This window comes from Cnephaeus nilssonii, assembly GCF_951640355.1.
Source record: "Cnephaeus nilssonii genome assembly, chromosome: 8".
Taxonomy (NCBI): Eukaryota; Metazoa; Chordata; class Mammalia; order Chiroptera; family Vespertilionidae; genus Cnephaeus; species Cnephaeus nilssonii.
Genome location: NC_137079.1, coordinates 42,823,210 through 42,844,681, shown reverse-complemented (window position 1 = coordinate 42,844,681; position 21,472 = coordinate 42,823,210). Strand labels below are relative to the sequence as shown.

At 38.9% G+C, this 21,472-nt stretch overlaps 1 protein-coding gene across 1 annotated transcript in view; it reads left to right on the top strand.

The window, feature by feature from the left end:
- The window catches only part of HS6ST3 (heparan sulfate 6-O-sulfotransferase 3), a gene marked incomplete at its 3' end in the record, with an annotated part of 698,384 nt that overhangs the window by 67,718 nt on the left and 609,194 nt on the right, over positions 1 to 21,472 (top strand). The window lies entirely within an intron of this gene.

The window sequence follows — 21,472 nt, the reverse complement described above, 5'->3', positions numbered from 1 at the left end:
GCCAGATGGGAGGGAGAGTTGGGATGATGGGTGAAAAAGGTGAAGAGATTAAGAAGTTCAAACTATCAGTTATAAAAGTGGTCACACAAATGTAAATTACCAGCATAAAGATTATAGTAAATAATCTATCTATATCAGGGGTCCTCAAACTTTTTAAACAGGGGCCCAGTTCACTGTCCTTCAGACTGTTGGAGGGCCGGACTATAGTTTAAAAAAAAACTATGAACAAATTCCTGTGCACACTGCACATATCTTATTTTGAAGTAAAAAAACAAAACGGCAAAAACACCTGCATGTGGCCCGCGGGCCGTAGTTTGAGGACGCCTGATAATAGAAGAATATGCAAATTAGCCAGGACACCATAATGTCACGACCGAACAGCAGTAACCTGAGGCTGCATGACACCTGGCCTGGGCAAGGGACCTCAGGCTGTGCCCCCCACACTGGCGCCGGGCCAGGAGACCTCAGGCCATGCCACTCATCCGGTGGAGCTTGACGGGGGACCTCAGGCTGCACCCCCCGCCCTGGCGCTAGGCCAGGGGACCTGAGGCTGTGCCCCCCCCCCTGCCTGGAGGGGCTTGACAGGGGTGAGGCTGGCCGGGTCTGGGTCTCACCCAATGGGGGTGGGGCCAGCCGGGTCTGGGTCTCCTGCGTTTTCAAAGTGCATGCAGGTAGTGGGCAGGGACTTGACTCTAGGTCCCATGGCGCACCCCAGACTCTGACAGGAGGGAGATTTTCATATACATTTTACTAATTTTCTTTCATCTCTGACACTTTTATTATAGAGAAAGGGCAAATAGCAATATTAAAATATTTCCTCTAATTAATTCCCTTTTAATGTGCATAAGTTTCGTAGTATAGTAATAACTGTGTATGGTGTCAAATGGGTACTAGACTTATCAAGGCAATAACTTTTGAAGGTATGTAAAGGTCTAATCACTGTATTGTACACCTGAAACTAATATAATATTGTATGTCAACTATAATTGAAAAATGAATGTCTAAAACTGAAAAAAAACCCATTCCAAAACAAATATTTACACATTAAGAATAAACATTTATGAAAAGCTCATCTGGAGATCTTGGAAGTAAACATTAAAATTATTATAATGAAAACATAGCTGATGGGCCACAAATAGTAAACCAAATTTGGCAGGTCAATTTAAGGCATTTTCCCAGGATCCAACAGAGATAACGATATGGGGAGAAATGATAGAAAATTTAAGAGATGTGGAGGATGAATTCATAAATTCCAACATCCATCTGATAAGAGGAAAGTACAGATCAAAAGACAAAAATGGGGAGAAATGGGATAATGGGAATATAAAAGAATGAATTGAATAGATGAATATGTAAAAAACTTGTAGCACTTAAATATCTGGGTATCAGGTGTAAAAATGGAGGAGTTGAGAAGCATCCTAAGGGAATAAATAGGTGATGGGGCTACTGAATACAAGAAGAAAAAGAAAGTTGTGGGCAAAGCATTTCAGTTTGGTTTTGAATGTTTGGGCTTGGAAATACAGGAAAAATAGCTATGTGAACATTCAGAGGAGAGGTAGTAAAAAGATCTCAAATACAGTACTTGAAAGAATTTAAGTGCATAATTTAATGGAAAATATGATAAAATGTGATTTGAAGAATTCTATTTGATTTTTATTATTGGACTGTGTGGTTTAACTTATTAAATAAAGTTGACTGTGGCACAAAGAGGTACCAGGTATGTCCCACTAAAAATGTACCACAGTTAAGATGAAAGGAATTGTATTTTATGTTATCTTGCTGTTCTTTTTTATATTTTGTGTTTGGATTATGTTATTTAGTTAATATGTTAGCTAACCATTAGTTATTATTAACTAGGGGCCCGGTGCACAAAATTTGTGCACTGGGTCGGGGGGGAGGTCCCTCAGCCCAGCCTGCCCTCTCTCACAGACTGGGCGCCCTCAGGGGATGTCCTACTGTTGGCTTAGGCCTGCACCCTGTGGGGAGCGGGCCTAAGCCGCAGTCTGGCCTCCCTCTGCAGGAGGCAACCGGGCTGATCAGGGGAAGGCGTCAGCCCCATCACCCTGCTGCTGTAGCCACTGCCAGCCACCGCAGCCACCAAGGAATTTCATCAACATGGACTCCAGTCCCTTCACCATGAAAAAATGACAACTTTCTTTAGGCATTTTCAAGATGTGTCTTTCATAGGATATGACCTTTCTTCCCTCCCTCCCTCCCTCCCTCCCTCCCTCCCTTCCTTCCTTCCTTCCTTCCTTCCTTCCTTCCTTCCTTCCTTCCTTCCTTCCTTCCTTCCTTTCGTCCTTTTTTCACCTGAGGATATGTTTCCATTGATTTTTAGAGAGTGTGGAAGAGAGAGAGAGGGAGAGACAGACAGAAACATCAGTGTGAGAGGGACACTTTGATTGGTTGCCTTCTGCATGAGCCCTGACCTGGGCCCCAGCCAGGGAGGAGCCTATAACCTAGGTACATGCCCTTGATCAGAATCAAACCCTGCGGTCAACAGGCTGAGGCTCTATTCACTGACCCAAACTGGCTAGGGCAGGATATGACATTTCTCAGCCTTTCCAGCAGCGGACCTTCGTTTTTTTCTCCAGGGGTGTTGTTGAAAAACCCTAGATCACCTTTTTGGATTCTTATTACCCAAGTTACCAAGAACACTGCAAGTCAAGGTGTACAGGGAGCTTAGCCAATGAGCGGTCAGAAAACGTGTTTACACTCGAACTGGTTTGGCTCAGTGGATAGAGCGTTGGCCTGCAGACTAAAGGGTCCCAGGTTTGATTCCTGTTAAGGGCATGTACCTTGGTTGGGGGCACATCCCCAGTGCAGAGTGTGCAGGAGGCAGCTGATTGATTTTTCTCTCTCATTGATGTTTCTGACAGTCTATCCCTCTCCCCTCTTCTCTGTAAAAAAAAATCAATAAAATATATTTTAAAAAGAAAAGAAAAGAAAAGGTCTTTCCTCTGCAGCCCATGTGCAAAGGATCCCCTGGTCTGTGTCCACTGGGCTAGGGGTGTGTCTCCGGCCGCCGGGGGCACGCCTCCAAGCCCGGTGGCCGTGCGTTTTCTGTGTCCGCCGGGCTGGGGGGCGTGGCCCCGGGCCGCTTGGCACAGGCGCAAGCGGCTGCAGGGTGGGAACTTCCGCTGTGTCGGCATGGCGACGCGGCTCAGGCAGCTGTGGGGCGGGAACTTCATCCATCCTGCTTGCACTTGCGCTTGGTGCCCCTGGTTGCTTGTCCCGGGACCCAGCCCGCTTGGTGCCCCCAGCCGCTCGTCCCGGGACCCGAGCCGCCAGTGCCCATAGGTCACTCCTGGCCGGGGGCGTTCTGCGACCCCAACCGCTCAGGGCCCACAGGCTCGGATCAGCCTGAGTCCCAAGGATGTTCCCGGGACCCAGGCTGCTGGGTGCCCACATATGCAAATTAACCTGCCATCTTTGTTGGACCAATTTGCATGCTGATTCCTGATTGGATGGTGAGCATAGTGGAGGTATGGTCAATTTACATGTTTCTCTTTTATTATATAGGATTTTTTTCTTCATATAAACAGTAATATGGTGGGTTTTTTTTTTGTTTTTTTTTTTGTTTTTGTTCTATTCCACATCCTTTCCAAAAGAAATGTGTAATTAAATCATCATGGATACTAAATTACTCAAATAAAAGGTCACTCAAGTAATCTGATGTCAACTTAAATAAAACATTATTTTAGGATTTGACCCCAAACTTCTAACATGGATAGAATCATCATAGTCACCAATTCTTAAAGGAATAGAGTTATTGATAGAGGAGAGTTACTAATTTTACAAAGTAGTTCTTTTGCATTTAAAGTAACATGCTGCTTTCATGAGGCAGTGGACATATATTTTTTTCTGTGACATTTCAATGATTGTTGGTATGTAAGTATTTCTGAAATAGTTTTTTTAAAAGCAGGGCAGAATACAATATTTTTCTTGGTGTCTGCCTAGGTGGTATGTTGAACTATAGTTTTTTGTGTGTTTTTTTTAGAAAATGTCATTGAAATAATAATTATAAGATTAATTTATGATGATATTTATAATAATATTTAATGTATCCGTAGCTTAATTACACCCCCCCCCCCCAGCCTGGGAATATATCATTATTAAACTACTACTCAATGACATGATGTTCTTAGAGATCATTCTATTATGATAAATTCTTCTCAGCAGAAGTTCTGAATCTGCCAATGTTGACAGTTCTTTATTCAAAAGTGTAGTTAGTAGCAGGTATTTATTTTTTATTTTTTTTGTGTGTGTGTTTGTGTGTGTGTGTGTTTAAGTAGAGGAGTTTAGGTATATTACTTATGAGTTCTTAAATATGTATAAAGCTGGGAAAACATTTGTGGTCGTGCTGGCATTCTAAGATACATGATTTGAGTTCGGGAAACACAATTCTCAGTCTTCAGGGGTGCCCAGGAATGATTCCTGGTGTTTTACGGTAGCTGCTGTGGATTGCATTGCAGTGAGGCCTCACCCCTGGCCTCAGGGAGGAGTCACTTCACATGGGATTAGGCTTTCTGCTCAAACTTGTCTTGTGAATCCAAAAGCACCACTGAGAACTCGCCTGCCCATCTGCTTCTTTGTCACAAACACACCAGATGTGTTTTATACATATATAAAACACATTCTTCAAACATGGGCATGCATGCTTTCCAAGGGTACTCATGCATGGGTATTTTTAAGAATTTGCAGTGACACGCTGCTTTCAAAATTCGCAATTTCCACATTTATTCTTTTTTAAAATTGCCTTAGACATTTCCTGCTTTTGTATGTTTGTTCCATCACTTTACAAAATAAAGGCCTACTTTTCATCTATGTGAAATATTAATAGAGTGCATTTGCCCCAGGATTAGAGACCTCCCATGCACCAAAGAAAGGGATGATGAGAAATATTGGTTTTTGGAGAAGGGCTTGTTTAATGTTTAATCAAGGACACTTAAACCTGGTGGGTTTCTTGCCTTTCTGTAGCTTACATATATTTCTGATAAGGATGAAGCTGGGCCTTACAAAGTAGGTTAGTGGTGCTGATTTAAAAAAAAAATCAAATCCATGTTTTCCAGGACTAATAACATTTTAAAGATACATTGGGTAAAACTACAAATACATATTTCATGTGGTTTCTTTTAGATTCAGTGTGGTTTTCAGTACAATAGTTAAAACCCATTTTATCAAGTATGTCATAAAACATTGATTTCAGTTAAAGTCAATCCTTATCTTATTTTGTCTTATAAAATATTTAATATTTACTATCTTTTATTAACAAGTTAATTTTCAAACTTGTGAAAATTTTTGGATGGCAGTTTTAAAATATGTAAAGGGAATTCATAAATTTTTTCAAAATTATTTTAGGGGGAATTTTGAATAACAGAGTATTTTGAATAACACTGAGAAAAGGCCTCCTTGAAACATATTCTGGGATTGTTCAGAGACCTGGTTGGCCCCTTGCTCACACAAGCTTACCTCTTTTGGTGCAGTACGCAGGCTGCTTTTAAAGACCCGCAGTTTACCCTGTACTCCCTCTGGGATGTCTTGTCCAGGAGGGCTTCTGAAGCTCACTAAACTAGTTTAGGAAAGGCAATGTCAGAGGGCAGGCTTCCAGGAGACAATTGGTTCATTCTAGAACTTCCCCTTTGCAGTGCCAAATGCCAGAAATGTGACTAGTTAAGATTGCTGGTTGTGCTGAAGTAACAAATGATACCATCATCTCAATGGCTTACAATGGCCAAGATGTATCTCTTGCTCATGCCACACGTGCACACGTGGATCAGCTGTGATTGTGCTCCTGTTGTCTTGAGAACTCAGATGGGTACATCAGCCTTTATCTTGGGAAGAGGAGACTGGGCACACTATAGGTGAGGTTATTGCAAGCATATCCCTTCAGCTCACTTTTCATTGACTAGAGCAAGTTCATTGGCAAACCTGGTGTCAGTGGGGGCGAGGAATATGGTCCTCTCTTTAGTAGGGGCAGTGGACATTGTCCAAACAAAATTTACACTGGACAAAGTTAATCAGGCAAGGAAGGTTTTATTTAGAGCTATTGTAATAGGAGAAGGAGACCTGAACTGAGTCTGCACCCAACTCCACAAAACAAAGGGTGGGAGGGTTTTAAGAGATGGAATGGTGGTGTGGGGATCATTGGCCATCTGTGTTTGCTAATTGGCTTTACCAAAAGGAAACATAAACTTTCATGTCTTTATGATAGGCAGTTTTATAAGTTGGAGCAAGGAATCCTACCTAACTCAGGTTTCTATCTACCATTTCAGAATCTGGGGGATTGGGGCCCTATCTTCTTTGAGGATTATATTTCCAAGTGGTGATTCCCAGGTCTTTGGGAAAACATTTCAGGTGTAAAAAAACTGGTAAGAGGCTTTAAAAAAGGTTTACATCTCACTTGGGCAGAGAAAGAATTTACAATTCTGAAAATTTACAAGTTTTTGAAGTAAATGCTTCTCAGTGGGAGGTCAGGGGCCTAGAGTCAGGAGGAAAACTGTCTAAAGCTTAGTTAAGTTGAGGAGTATGTGAAGGCCATCTTGGTTAATATTTAAGAACTGTAATGCAGTCTACTATAGTGTAGTGTGTGTGTGTGTGTGTGTGTGTGTGTGTGTGTGTGTGCGATTTGCTTGATTGCAAGGAACAAATCAATGTTGGCTGCTTAATTGGGAAAATGCACAGAATTGATGGGAGGTGAAGAATCAGATTTGAAAAACATATCTAGCAGATCTTGAGAAAGCAGCCCCCGCAACTTTTGGCAGGGACAGTATAGTCAGAACTTTGTTACTGCTGGGCAAAGATGTGGTTACCACCAGATACTTCTGTAGTTGCTGTGACCTAAAGTCTGGCTATTCCTTCAGTTTTGCTCCAGAGTCAAAGTCTGGGCTGGAATATCTGATTGGCATCAGCAAGGCCACTACACTGGGTAATGGAGAGGTGTGAGCTCTCTCACATATCCATGCCCTGGCCTTGTATAGTGGGGAGAGTGTGAGCTCTGACTTTGGCTTTGGTAATGGAAAGTAGGGTAATGAGTTCCACCAAGACTGAACATATCTAGAATTAACCTTTTAACCCATCCACCCAAAAGGAAAGTCAAATCAACAAAACAAAGTAAAACACAGAAGAAACGTTCAACCCCTAATGTCCACTACCTGGAGGATGGAGTACTTGTGAAGAAAGTTATAGCAATTGTTTACACACTTCTTCCCTGTCGCTTCTGTGGGTCCTTTGATGGCCAACAAATGATTTCTGCTCTAACCCCTGGGCTCACTGGGGACGGCTCACGGGTCGCCGCGTGGTCAGCCAGCAACCACGTGGAGAATTTCTCTCTCCTCTAAGCTCCTTGCACTAAGATGTGGTGAGTGGTCAAGTGAGGCTCTCAAAACCCCTTGTGTCTATCAAGTAGGAAAATAAAAATCACTATGAACATATTATAGATTTTCCAGTTTAGTACCTTTAAAGGAGAGGCATGGGATGGTCTTTGAAGTTACAAAACTTTGTCGTTGCAAAAACTCCTTGCGCCTTATCTCTGAGCTTCAGGTTTCCCATCAGATCAATGGATTTGTCATGCATATTTTGCAGGGAGTTTTGGAGAATGTATCAGATAAAGTCTGCAGAGTGCACAGCACTGGCACACAGTAGGCACAAATAAGTAGTAGCGATTGTTAGGAAAGGAACATCTTCCATTTCTTCTTTCCCCTCTGCTAGAGTGACTTCTCCACAGCCATCATAATTCAGGTGTTTGTTTAGTAGGAAGGACACAGGTATATTTTCAAATTGGCTTCTGGGCGCTGCAGGGTGCCATGTGCTCTTGCTCTGTCTTTCCTCAGAGCCCAAGGATTTCCTATGCGGCTTGCCTGGCCTCAATCAGACTGGGCCAGAGAGGCCAGATCTTGTGCAGGACAGATTGGAGCCTTTCTGCCGGCCCCTGGATCATTTACTGAGCTTTAGTGCTTTGAAAATATGAAGCATGTTGAGGAAGGGTTTATTAGGCAATTTTTACTATGTCCTCACACTAAGGCTGCATTAATCATGCTGGATTGCACAAGTACCCAAGTGCTTCCTGAATAGGTAATTAATTAAAATATTATATGCAAGTGTCATGCAGTATGTGAGGAGTTTTATGAAAATTATTAACATTTCTGTGAAAAATTCTCTTTGGGCCTATTTATAAATGTATGCTAAAGATACGGCATTTCTGATATATATACTGTGTGTGTGTGTGTGTGTGTGTGTGTGTGTGTGTGTGTGAGAGAAATGTTTGGTGATGATTAAGCTTTATTGGAGTGGGCTTAGTTAGATTATAAAGCTGGAAGTTAATACTGAAAAATTTTCCAAGTGTCATTAAAACTTAACACAATTTTTTCAGTTTTAAAGAATAACTGTCTTGAAAATCGAACAAATTAGAAAGTTTTATTGGCAGTAATACTGTGTTTCTCAAACTCTGGTTGCCTTGGTTACTCTTGGAATGTTAAAATAATCTGGGCCTTTAGACAGTGAGGACTAGTCTCCTATTTATTTTGGGCCCATGATGGTGCTAATTAATCACTCCCTAGGGTGTGTGAGGAGAATATGTACATGCTGTCTATAAGGAAAAATGTCTATGGCAGCCAGCAGTGAGGATAATTTCTGAGCCCCTAAAGAAAATCACATTATTAATATGGAGAATCCTTATCTTCCAGACATCCATGAGTCCTTTTCTGAATGTTTCTGGAGCACAAAGGCACATCTTTGACCAGTTTGTTTAAAGTTACTCTTTTAGAACTGAGAGCAGGGAGCAGCTTATGATCCTAATCCACATCTGTTATTTTTTCCTTTAATTATTGTTCTCTACCCGCCCCCCCACCCCTTTCTCAAAGATAACCAGTGCTGAAAGTGGCAATGTCCCTTCCTGAGAGGCAGTGGTTCTCACAGGTTTATTTATGGCCTGCTGTTGTACCTAGCTCTGCGGTGGGCTGAAACCTTATCCTAGAATTTCAAAGCTGATTTTTCAAATCTGAGTTTCTGATTTCCATTGTGGTGTTTTTTGTTTTTTTTTGTTTTTGTTTTCTCATTCTGGTTTATAATGAAGACAATCCCAGGTTTTCCAGGTAAACCCAAGTCCCTTATTTAAGTAACACTGCTTGTTGGAAAATTGTTTGGCACCCTTTGAATTTTAGAAGTTCTCTTGGTAGAGTTTTGGAGTCACAAAGTGGAAAGGAACCTTGAGCATGTGTATAATCCACCAGGAGAATTTGTAATACCTCACGCGATCTCTTCTGATCTAAAGATGAGCTCTCAAAATGTGTGGAGGCACAATCTGAGGAGGGCAGGGCTCAGAAGCTCGGGTATCTGTCTAAATACACGTGGTTTCCTTCTTTTGTTCACTTACCTAGTTAGACTTATTGACTGTAGAATTGTTGAAGGATAGGGGAATGGCTATGAGGTAGAGCAGTCAAATACAAAACCCACTGCGATTTGTATTTTAATCTTTCCACTTTTATTGTTTCAGGACCATCAGAGAATCCATACTGATAACTTAAGTGTTTAATTGATTGGCAGATAATTAACAGTACCAAGAATAAATAACACAAGAAGGAAAAAGAGAAAAATGACACTGTGTGATGTGTTCCACCTGTCACTCACATATATTCAGTCTTCACCATAAGGTGAAGAAGATAGTGTCACCATCTTACGGATGAGGACACTGGGAATCAGGAAGGTTCAGTGTCTTTCTGAAGGTGACAGTTACTGAGTGGTGATGCTAGGATTTGAACCTGGCCTGCTGCCTCCCAGCAAACTGAAAACCTTAAATGAGACTAGCAACTTGATATCCATGCAGTTGAGCCCTCTTAACATTTTCTTCCTGTTGCCTAAAAATAAGTCATGTCATGTGATCCCGATGGTGAGCTTCCTGCTGAAGCAAAGATGAAGCCAAGGAATTTTCTTAAGTTTGCAGATCTCCTGAAGTTTAAAAATGGTGGGAGAGTGATTTTTTTTAAAAGTTAATGACTAGAGTAATGATGAGTAAGAAGAAACTTAAGACACAGATTGATAAAGGCCTCACTGGCAATGAGGTGGAAGGCAATGATGTGGGGGAGGAAAGTGTGGATGAAAATATAGTGAACCTATTTGACTGCATAACTAATAAGCATTGGAAGTGGTAGAAATGCTTTTGTATTCTAGAAACCTAAAAATACCAAAAATGAATCATTGGGAAATTGACAGCAAGTAAGGCCTTGATGTAGGACAAGAACTTGGTGGAAGGAACACACACACACACACACACACACACACACACACACACACACACACACGGTCAATGAGATTGTATTGAAAGTACTTTTTTTTTTTTTTTTAAAGATTGGGAAAGATTTAATGTCAAGCCAGACTGCAAGCAGAGGGACTTTAAATATATCTACATAGGGTATCCCCCAAATATGTATACACCCACTTTGAATAATTATAAAGGCAGTCTTCAAAATTGAGCTATCAGCTGTTAAAGTGTGTATACATTTTTGGGGGATATCCTGTGTATTAGATGAATATCTTTTAATGAAAAAATGTAGAATTTAGATTTTTGATTAAGACCACTGAATCACATAGTTTTAGGATCAGGAATGATAAGAAATGCTTAGAAGTTGAATAATTTTATTAATATGAATATGAAACTTTATAGAAGGTGATTGAGGGCAAAGTACTAATAAGCATGAAACCTGAATTTCCACAATTATCAGCCTTTTCCTTCCCCTTCCTTCACTTACCCACCTCTTGCATCGGTCCTGCTTGAGTAGATTCTCAGTTCAGAGTTGGAATGGTGTGCGCAAAATGTCTTTTCTTTCTTTCTTTGTACCTAGGGAAGAATGGCACGAGCGGTAGGGGTTGTTCTTGTGGGATGGAATACTCTTCAAGAGTTTCATTTGCCCACTCTTTGACTCAGCATCCAAGAAGCTTGCTCAGGCTTCTCTGGTTCCTTGAATATTTCTTTTGAACAATATTCTTCTCTCAGTGGGCCACCATAGTTTAGAACTTCTTGGCAAATTATGAAATTTATTTTCTAGTCTGCATGTGATAATGTGGTTTGTCTGTAACTGACACAGCAGAGGCATACAAACTTTATTGGTTCATGGAGCCCTTAGCTTCTCAGTAAATTTTTTTTCATGTTGCCCATAGGCAAAAAACACAAATAAATTTAATGGTTCTGCTTATTAAGTAGTTGAGTTCAGACAAGTTAGTGAATATTTATCTCCTAACAGTGCTAAACATTTTACATACATTATATCATTTTAATCATTCAGCAATACTCTTCATTCAAGCATTCATTCAAGAAACATTTATTGAGCAGCTGATCTATGCTAAGCATTGTTTTAAGGGCTGCAGATATAGATATGAATAAAGCATGTGGAGCCTTGTCCTCAAGAAATATGTAGTCTGGTATGGGAGATAGGTAATAAACAAAGAAAAGAACAGATATGAAGAGTAATGGCAAATAGAGATAAAAATACAGTTAAGAAAAATAACTCGGATAAAGGGGAAAGAGAATAATGGAGATATTATTTTAGATAGGATGAAGGATGTAACTGTGAAATTGGTGGTATTATACCCATTTTATAGAGGAAGAAACTGAGTCTCACAGAGGTTAAGAGTTTACCTTAGTCGTTTTAAAGATAGCTGGGTTTCAAATCACTCTTATTAAGGAACTGATGCAATGCAACCAAGAGTCCTAATTAATTCAAGGATAACATTATTAACATATTTGTCAAACTGTGTGAGTTGATAAGTCATTGTATCTGAGTACCTGAAATTTTCTAACATGAACTCCCTCCTATAACTTGAGAATTACAGAAAGATCAGTCTCATTTGCATACTTATCAAGGATATAAAACTATTAACAGAAGGGTGGAATCATTGAATACTCAAACATTGCCTGGAGTGTAGTGCAAAATGATTTCTCTGAGGACAAACAAGACTTGGCTTCTTTGAAGAGGTAAATTCTCCAGTTGGAAAATAATGGGGTCTAGAGGACAGTACAATTTATTTAGTTCAAGCAAAAAGATCATTTTCATTTTGATTGGCAGCTACTAAGAGAAAAATCAATTGGGAATAGCATTCCAAATTAAACAACTTAATTTCACTTTCTGTGAAAGAAAAGTAAAATATTACACTAGAATTTTAAGGACAGAAAAAGGATCATATAATAAAGACAACATACAAGAGATAGTAATGTATTTTAATTATTATTATTATGACCAGGTAGTTGGAAAAGAGAGCAAGGGATTGATGGACAGAAGGATGCTGAGCAGACTCCAAGGGGCATGTGTTAGCTATAGGTAAATCATGTCTGACACATTGTGTTTTGAACATCAGAGTAAATTATCACCTGTTAACACTACTCTTGGAAGACTTTCTGCAGATAAGAATAGTCTTCAGTTTCTCAGTGCTCTGGGAAACATGTTGCAAAGGAAAGCATGTAAATACCGGTTCATATTTATTCATTCTCACATTTTATTGTTAATTAAAATATTATGAAAAATTCTAAGCATGCAGAGTGGTATTGAATGAAACATACATGGCTTCCCAACTTTAGTGCTACTCCCCAGAGATAATCATTTCTAGATTTTTCTGCTTATATATTTATAATAGGTTATATGCTTATTCCCTAATTTATCAACTTTAGACAGTATCTATTGAATTCCGGTTGTGAAAGAGGAATTTATCTTATACATTCTCACCTCTCCCCTCCAAAATTATACATAATTTTATAATATTTTATAGTATATACTAGTAGCCCGTTTGCACGAAGATTTGTGCAATAGACCTTCATTCACCTGGCTGCCTGCACCAGTTTTCTGCCTGCACCGGGGACCCAGGCCACCGGGGACCTTGGCTGTGGCCACCGCCTTCTGCCTTTTTCAGGGTCGGGGTTTGGCCCCGGGCGGTGGCCTTGGGCTCGGCCGCACCCAGCGTCCCTGCTACCGATCGCAGGAGCCGACCCCCAGTGGTTTCCTGCGATCGGTGCAGGCTCCCCACTGGTGCCCAAGGCCCGGAAAGCCTCCGCCCCAGGCTTTCCTGGCCTTGGGCTCGGCGGTACCCAGCGTCCCTGCTACCGATCGCAGGAGCCGACCCCCAGTGGTTTCCTGCGATCGGTGCAGGCTCCCCTCTGGTGCCCAAGGCCGGGAAAGCCTCCGCCCGAGGCTTTCCCGGCCTTGGGCTCCGCCACACCCCAATGTCCCTGCAATGGTTTCCTGGTGGGCGTGGATTGGTTAGTGGGCGTGGTTTGGGTGTAGCGAAGGTGCGGTCAATTTGCATATTTGTCTATTATAAGGTAAGACAATTTATAATGTTTTATTTTTGAAATTGAGATATAATTGACATATGAGTTTCAGGTACACGACATAATTGAATTGATATATATTGCAAAATTATCACCACAGTAAGTCTAGCTAACATCCATCACCACACATTGTTATACTTTTTCTTGTGATGAGAACTTTGAAGTTTACTCTCTTAACAACTTTCAAATATACAAGACAGTATGGTTAATTATAGTTGTCATGATGTACATTACATGCCCAGGACTTATTTATCTTATAATTTGGTGTTTATACCTTTTGACCATGTTCACCCATGTATATTAGTTTTAGATTTTCAAGTTTCTAACTTTAATATGTAATTAATACCTCTAGATTACTTTCTCTCTTTCTATTTTTAGTTCAATTCCTTTTATATTTTTCAGTATTTATATATTTAATTGTTGAAAACTGAAAAACAAGATACCACACTTGCAATATTATGATTCAAGTAAGTATTATTTACTGTAGAATCAACTGTATGTCTGACCTTCAGAGAAGAATGTAATTCTGTGGAACTGAACTCTGGCTTCTCAAAGGAGAAGGTCCAGGAATTATAGTCAAAAGAATTTCCTCTTAAAAAATATCTGTATTAGTTTCTCAGAATCAGGCCAAAGTTTAAGTTTGCTTCAAATTTAGAACATGGCTTTAGGGCACAACTTTCTATTTTTCCTGGAGCTTCTAATAAATTTGTTTTATAGTTGTTGACACAATGAATATGTCTTCTTCACCATGCCATTAGATCTTCCAGTGTAAAAATTATGGGTTTTATTAAATGAAATCTATTCTTATTTTAAAGACATTATTATTGGACTTACATACCTGCCACCTTAGAATTTTTTTAATGGCACTGCTAGGTTAGTTTGCTTCTTTATACACTCTTTCTTGAAGTCTTTTTTGTAATTTTCTCATAAGGAGTATATGGGGGATATGTGTCTGTAAACATTTTGTTCTCTTATTTAATACTAGAGGCCCGGTGCATGACATTCGTGCACTTGGGGGGGGGGTGTCCCTCAGCCCAGCCTGCACCCTCTCGCAGTCCAGGACCCCTCGGGGGTTGTTAAGCCAGCAAGAGGACATCCCCCGAGGGATCCTTAGCGCTGCTAGGGAGGCAGGAGAGGCTCCCGCCACAACCACTTCGCCAGCCGTGAGCCCGGCTTCTGGCTGAGTGGTGCTCCCCCTGTGGGAGTGCACTGACCACTCCTGGTGGTCAGTGTGCATCATAGCAACTGGTTGTTCCACTGTATAGTCGATTTGCATATTAGCCTTTTATTATATAGGATTTACTTTAAAATGTTATTATATTTCTGTTTAGGTGGGTGGAGTTACAGATGCTTGAGTAATGTTCCCTTGGAACTTAATAGGTAATACTGCATTTTTTTTCCCAATTACCCAGTGTTGTTTATGAACAGTCTGATACCAGTCTCATTCTTTTCCTTTTATAATAGGTTTCCCACCCCACCCCCTTCTTTTTAAAAATTTAAAATATTCTCCTTTTGTTTATTGTTTGTAATTTTATAAGGCTGGGTAAAGTTGTAGTTCTGATTGACACTTGGTGGGTTTTCAATTCCATGTCATCAGCTTTGGGAAGTATTTGCCTATTTAAAAACAATTCCTCCTCTTTCTTTCTTTGTTCTTTTCATCTGGAAATCTTATTAGATAGTTATAATAGCGAATTGATTTTCTAAGCCTATTAACTTTTCTCTCAGATTTTAAACTTTTTGACTATTTGTTCTATACTTTGTGAGATTTTTAAAAACGTGATCTTCCAGCCCTTCTATTGAATTTGGCTAAAAACAACAACAAAAAAAGCTAATATCACTCTTGTTCTCCCACTTCTGAAAATTTTAAAGCAGTTTATTCTTATTTTATGACTGCACTATACCCTTGAAACTCTCTGAGTTTTAAAATAATTATTAATTAATTTAAAAAATAATTATTATTATCACTTTCTCTAGAGTCAGTTGTTATTGTCCTACCTTACAGTGTTCTTGTGTTTTGATTTTGATTTTTAAAATTTTGGGTGACATTTATTTCTCTGTTTAGCTTTTAAAATGAAGGGGCTAACTACTTGTAATAAATGTAAAAGTATGAAAATGTGCATGACTACTGATATTATTTGTAGCATTATTTGCAGTAGTAAAAGCCTGGAAATAACTCATGTGCCCCTTAAGTGAGATGATACTATAAAAAAGATATTATATGGAGTGGTCTATGAGATATTTTGTTAGATTAATAAAAAAGGCAAGGTATAGAAAGTGTGTATAGTATGATAATTGCTGAGGAAGGGGATATATATAATATATATATATATATATATTATATATATGCTTATATATATTATATATATATATGCTTATATTTTAAGAAATGAAAGGATAAACCATGGAATTAAAAAAAAGCTAGCTTTTGGGGAGAGAGAATAAGGTGATGCTATTTTGTAAATTTGACTTTGGAACCATGTACATGTTTTACATAATTATAATGCAAAATCAAAATTTGAAAGATAACCTCCAACTACCCCCAAATTGATAGTAAAATGAGACCAATGAATCTGATTGTATATTCAGTTGACAGAGATGAACTATTCCAAGTGCTTTAAAACATAGTGATCTGTATATCCTTAGAGGATTATGCCCCAGGGCAAAAATAATTCAAAAATATCTTAAACTGTTTTTAGCAATTATATTGTTGATGTTATTCTCGATATCAGTAGTAGTAATATACAATAAGAAAACTAGCAATTATGTTGGTGTTATTGAGGATTGGTATTTTTGGCATGGAGAATGGGTGTTAAGATACACAAGATTAATAGTGTTAAGTTTAAAGTTCTGTTATCCCAATTTTGAATGGGGAATATCATTATGAAATTGTGAGATATATTGTATGTATGTATGTATGTACATGTATTTATATGTATTAATGCATCTATAGGGTGTCTTCCTAAAGTGTATATACTTTTGAATAATTATAAAGGCAGTATTTGTACTTCCACTGGGTTTTCAAACTTTCAATAGCATTGTAGGATGAATTTTCTTTGTTCAAAGCTTAATCTGGCCTGAAAGAAAGAAACATCAATTGAGCTATCAGCTGTTAGAGTGTGTATACATGTTTTTGGTACAACCTTGTATGTATTAGTAGCTCTCTCCATTGAACAACTGAAGTAACGGTGACCAACTCGTAGCAATCCCTAGCATCAAGGTTGTGGTCTTTAAGTACTATTTTTCATTAAAATGAAAGAACTTGAAGAAATGGCTGATTACTGGGCAGGGGTAAGAAATATACAAGATGAGCCTGCAATATCTTGTCTTTCTATAAAGCAGGGAAGCTACCAAAGACTGCTGGGTCATGTCAAAAGGATTCAGGAGCCAGCTTATATGGATTCCTATTGGACAAAACTGGGACAATTTCCACTTAAAAAAAAAAAAAACTATAGTGAATTTAAACATATCAAATATGTTTAAATCCATGGATTCATAATCAAACAACTATTTTCACCAATACCCCATCTCTCAAATACATGGCTCATTTTTGTAAGATACAGAACTCATTTTTTTTTTTAAATTGGTACATAAAGAGAAGGCATTTATCTTGCATTTCTTATATAAAGAGTATCCCAGCCCAGCCAGTGTAGCTAAGTGGTTGAGCATCGACCAATGAACCAGGAGGTCATGGTTCAATTCCTTGTCAGGGCACATGCCCTGGTTATGGGGTATGCGGGAGGCAGGCAGCCAATCAATGATTCTCTCTCATCATTGATGTTTTTATCTCTCTCCCCCTTTCTCTTTCTCTCTGAAATAAACAAAAAATTATTTTAAAAAATAACCCAGGATAGTAGAATATTTGATGAAGGGAAACTTATATTTATAGAAGTATTCCAAATTAATGAAGGAGTGGTAGACCAAGAATATCATCTTTATGTAACCCTGATGAATGACTTGATTCAGGCAGTCACTATTAATGGCTGCTAACTTTGCAAAAAGAGAGACAACTAGAAATTATGTTCCTCTGGATGTAGGTGCACATACCATGTCTGAAGTGGTCTTGTAAAAAAAAAAAAAGAACCAGTATTAGATTAAGCTTTCAATAAATCTATCAATGTACACAAAATGTGGACAATGGAGGAATATGTTAAGTGATGCCGTGTAGAGGCAGTAGGCAAAATCCTGACTTTGAGAAACTCTACAGATCAAATAATGTGATTTCTTTAACAAATTTAAGTTGTATGAAAGAAAAAAAGGGACAGAAAGGATATCTATGGATTATAAGAAACCAAGAGACCTATCAATCAATCATAATATATGCTCCTTGTTTGGGTATTGATTCAAATAGACAAATTGTAATGTTAAAAAGATTATTTATAGGACAATTAAATGTATGAACACTGGGTGATGATATCCTGGAATTGTTGATTTTGGGAGGCTGTGACTTAGGTATTGTGGTTATGATTTGAAAGGGGAATCCTTGTCTTGTAGAGATATATACCTAAGTGTTTACTGATAGAGTAGTCTGGGAATTTCTAAACAATTATATAGATTGGGGTATATATAGTGCAAGATTGGCCCCAAATTAATACTTTTGAAGATGGGTGTTGGGTACATGGGGATGCATTATAGTATACTCCCTTTTTATATGTTTAGAATTTTTAATAATTAAAAGTATGAAAGAATAAAGAAGGAAAAACCATTTTGGGTTACAAAATATGTAGCCAGCATATTTTTTGTGTGTTTGCTTTTTCCTTTCTTCCTTTTTTTTGGGGGGGCGGGCGGGGGTGATTCAGTGGGGCTCTTTAGCTGCAAGACCTCTTTCTTGTGAGGAGGGCTGACATTTGAGCTCCATGCAGATCTTCACTTCTGGGGCACCCAGTCCTGCCCTGGAACTGTAATCTGCCTTGATAAATTCTTTTCAGAGCATATCTTAGGTTTCATTTTGAGGCAAATGTCCCAGCTGTCAGTATCTATGAGGGTGGGGAGTGTTCTGAAAATAGGTCTTGCAGTAAAATTAGCCTGATTATCATTATACAGCCCACTGGGGAATGTGTTCTACCTGAAGTCCCTTAGTTTGAAGTGAATCTTTCTGTGTCTAAGCACCATTCCCATCAGATTCCCAGGAAATGGCTTTGTCCTTGCTCTTATGCAGACCAAGAATACTTTTTTACAGGTAGGAGTAGAGGAATGGAGGGTTAGAATTCTCCTTTGATTAAAAACCCTATTGCCTCATGAAATACATGTCTGATGAAGTTAAAACTATAGGTGGATCTTTCACTTATTTTTCTAAAAGTTGTTGACCAAGTATTACATAGAGGTTTATTTTAAAAGCTGAATTATATTGGCTTTGAGTCAAATATTAAAAAATGGAGAGACTGGCTAACACAAAGGAAATAAATGAGTCTTTCAGCAGATGAAGTTAGTAGATTAATAAAATAAAATTAAAAAATTAAGAAAATGAAACAGGTTTGAACAGTGAAATTTCCAGGTTGGAAAATGACAAACTCAACTAAGATCTGTGAGCTAAATGGATAAAATCTCCACTAGGAAAGTTAGAATTGAGCATGAGTGTGCCCTGGGCAAAGTAACTTTTAGAAAAGAAATCCAGGCTGCATTTTTAATTGTCTGAATCCCATTTAAACTTTTACCACTCTGATAAGACTGTACCGTTGAAGGTCACTATTAACTCTGTCGTCTGCAAAAATATCACTGCATCAGTAGCCAGACTCTTTATCCTTCCCATTCTCCCTGCTGCAAACTAGCATTGTCTTTGTCTTTTCCATTGAAGTTCCCGGTAATGCTGTCTTTTCACTCCTTGGGCTCATAATCTTGAAATCATTATTTATCCTGTCATTCATTCAACACATACGTATCAGTGCTTGTATGTACCAGGCTCTGTTAGATGTTGGGGACATTATGGTGAATGAGATAAAGGAGGTCCCTGCATTCTTGGAGTTAAGAGTCTTGCAGAGATCACCCATGGTCCCTTGGGTCAATGTTCAGGGGACTTATACTAACTAAGTCACTCTTTCTAAAAATTATCATCTTTTACTGGGCATCCCTAAAATAGTACTCACTACAGTTTGTTTTAGATTATAGTTAGGTGTCTGTCTCTTCCATTAGGTTAGGAACATAATTCATTTATTATGTATTATTTCCCCCCACCTTCTGCACCCTTATTTATGTTTTATTTTTCCTACTTTTAGGACGTAATTATGTGATTCTTACTACACACACACACACACACACACACACACACACACACACACACCAGCCAACCAACAGAACCCTGTTCATGTGCTAGTAGGGGGTCCAAAGCAGGTAACCGAATGCCTCATGCCTCACTGTGACTCTCTCTGCCAGCAGCTTGATGCCTTCCTTTATAGTTGTCAGCTTCCTACCAAGAGGAGAATGAAAATTAGGTCTGCCTCCCTTCTCCGATATTGGGCATTATTGTTAGAACACTTCTACCTCAATTATAATTGTTTTTGTTGCTTTTGAAAATAAAAGTGTAGTTTTTATTCATAAAACTTTAGGGTTCCTTCTAGAAAGACAGAAATAAGCATGGTATCTGATATATGATATAATAAAACACTGCACTAAAAAAAAAGAAAGTGTTAATATTGATAAAAATTTAAACTCTTCTTAATGATATCAAGAGGATCTTGAAAACCATGAGATTAATTGCCTTATGGCACACGTTTGATGTGTAAACAATAAGAATGATTGAGTACTTATATATACCTGGTACTGAGCCAAGTCTTTTATATGTAGTAACTGTTTTAGTCCTCACAACAATCCTATGAGGCAGGTACCTGTCCTATCTCTATTTACTACAGATTAAGACTCTGAAGCTTAAAGATATTAAATAATTTGTCCTTATGTATCAAGTGATGAGTCTGATGTTTGAACTGACCATAACAATTTGTATCAAAGTATCCTATATAATTAAGAGCTAATATGCTAATTACACCGGATGGTGGAACGACCTTCTGGAAGACCTTCCTGAATGACCAGTGGGTGCGGTGGGGGTGGGGTGGGGTGGGCCACTAGGCAACTGGGGCTGTGAGGGCCGAGCCTCTTGCATTAATTTCGTGCATCGGGCCTCTAGTCAAATATAATATTCCCTCCCTCCCTCCCTCCCTCCCTCCCTCCCTCCCTCCCTCCCTCCCTTCTTTCCTCCTTTCCTTTCTTCCTTCTTTCCCTCCTCCTGCTGTTCTCTTCCCCACCTCCTTTCCTCCCTCTTTTCCTCCCTTTCTTCTTTTCTTTTTATGGTGCTATGGAGAGTTCATTTACCATGACATACTTAATTTTAAAAAAAGTTCTGCTTAACGGGAAGGCTAGGGAGGGTTGGGGGGCAGGGGGAAGTAAGAGATCAAAGGATTTGTATGCATGCATATAAGCATAACCAATGGATGCAAGACACTGGGAGGGGGTGAGGGCTTATGCCGGGGGTAGGGGAGGCTGGGGGAAGGTCAATTGGGGAAAAAAAAGGAGACATATGTGCTACTATTTGTAATACTTTAAACAATAAAAAAAGAAAAAAAAGAATATATAAAAAAAGTTCTGCTTAAGATAATAATGTTCTATTATCACAAGCCTTTATTATTAATGAACAGTAGTGGCTTGTTGGATTTCAGTTTTTAAATTTTACTCTGCATGTGGTAGAAAAATATGTTGTTATTTTATTACATAAGTTACTCAACGTAATTGAATTAAGAGATTTTATTTGCTATAAATTTGAAAAAAATTTCTATTCAAAATTCATGATATATTACAGAACTTTTTTATTTTTAATTTGCAACTGTGAGAAACTTTGGAGGCACATTTCCTCAGAAGAGGGGGCAGTTGGTTTTTGAATGTATGCCCATTTGCATTTCTTACTGCAAGTCATTTACATTTGTATGTTTTCGCTATTGAGTCGTGCTCCTAAAATGTCAAATGTAATTATCACAGTGAGCAATGACTGGAAAAACTTCCCTCCAAATATTTTCCCCAGGAAAGAAGAGATTTTTTTTCTGCCGTGGTTGAGCTCAGTAGCCAGAAGCTTCCAGGTTCTCTAGCCATCCTCCTGCCTCCTCACAGACCGTGGCTGGCAGAGTTGCAGACGATCTGCTTTGCAGAATCTCTTGCTGAAAAACTCTGTCTTGAAAA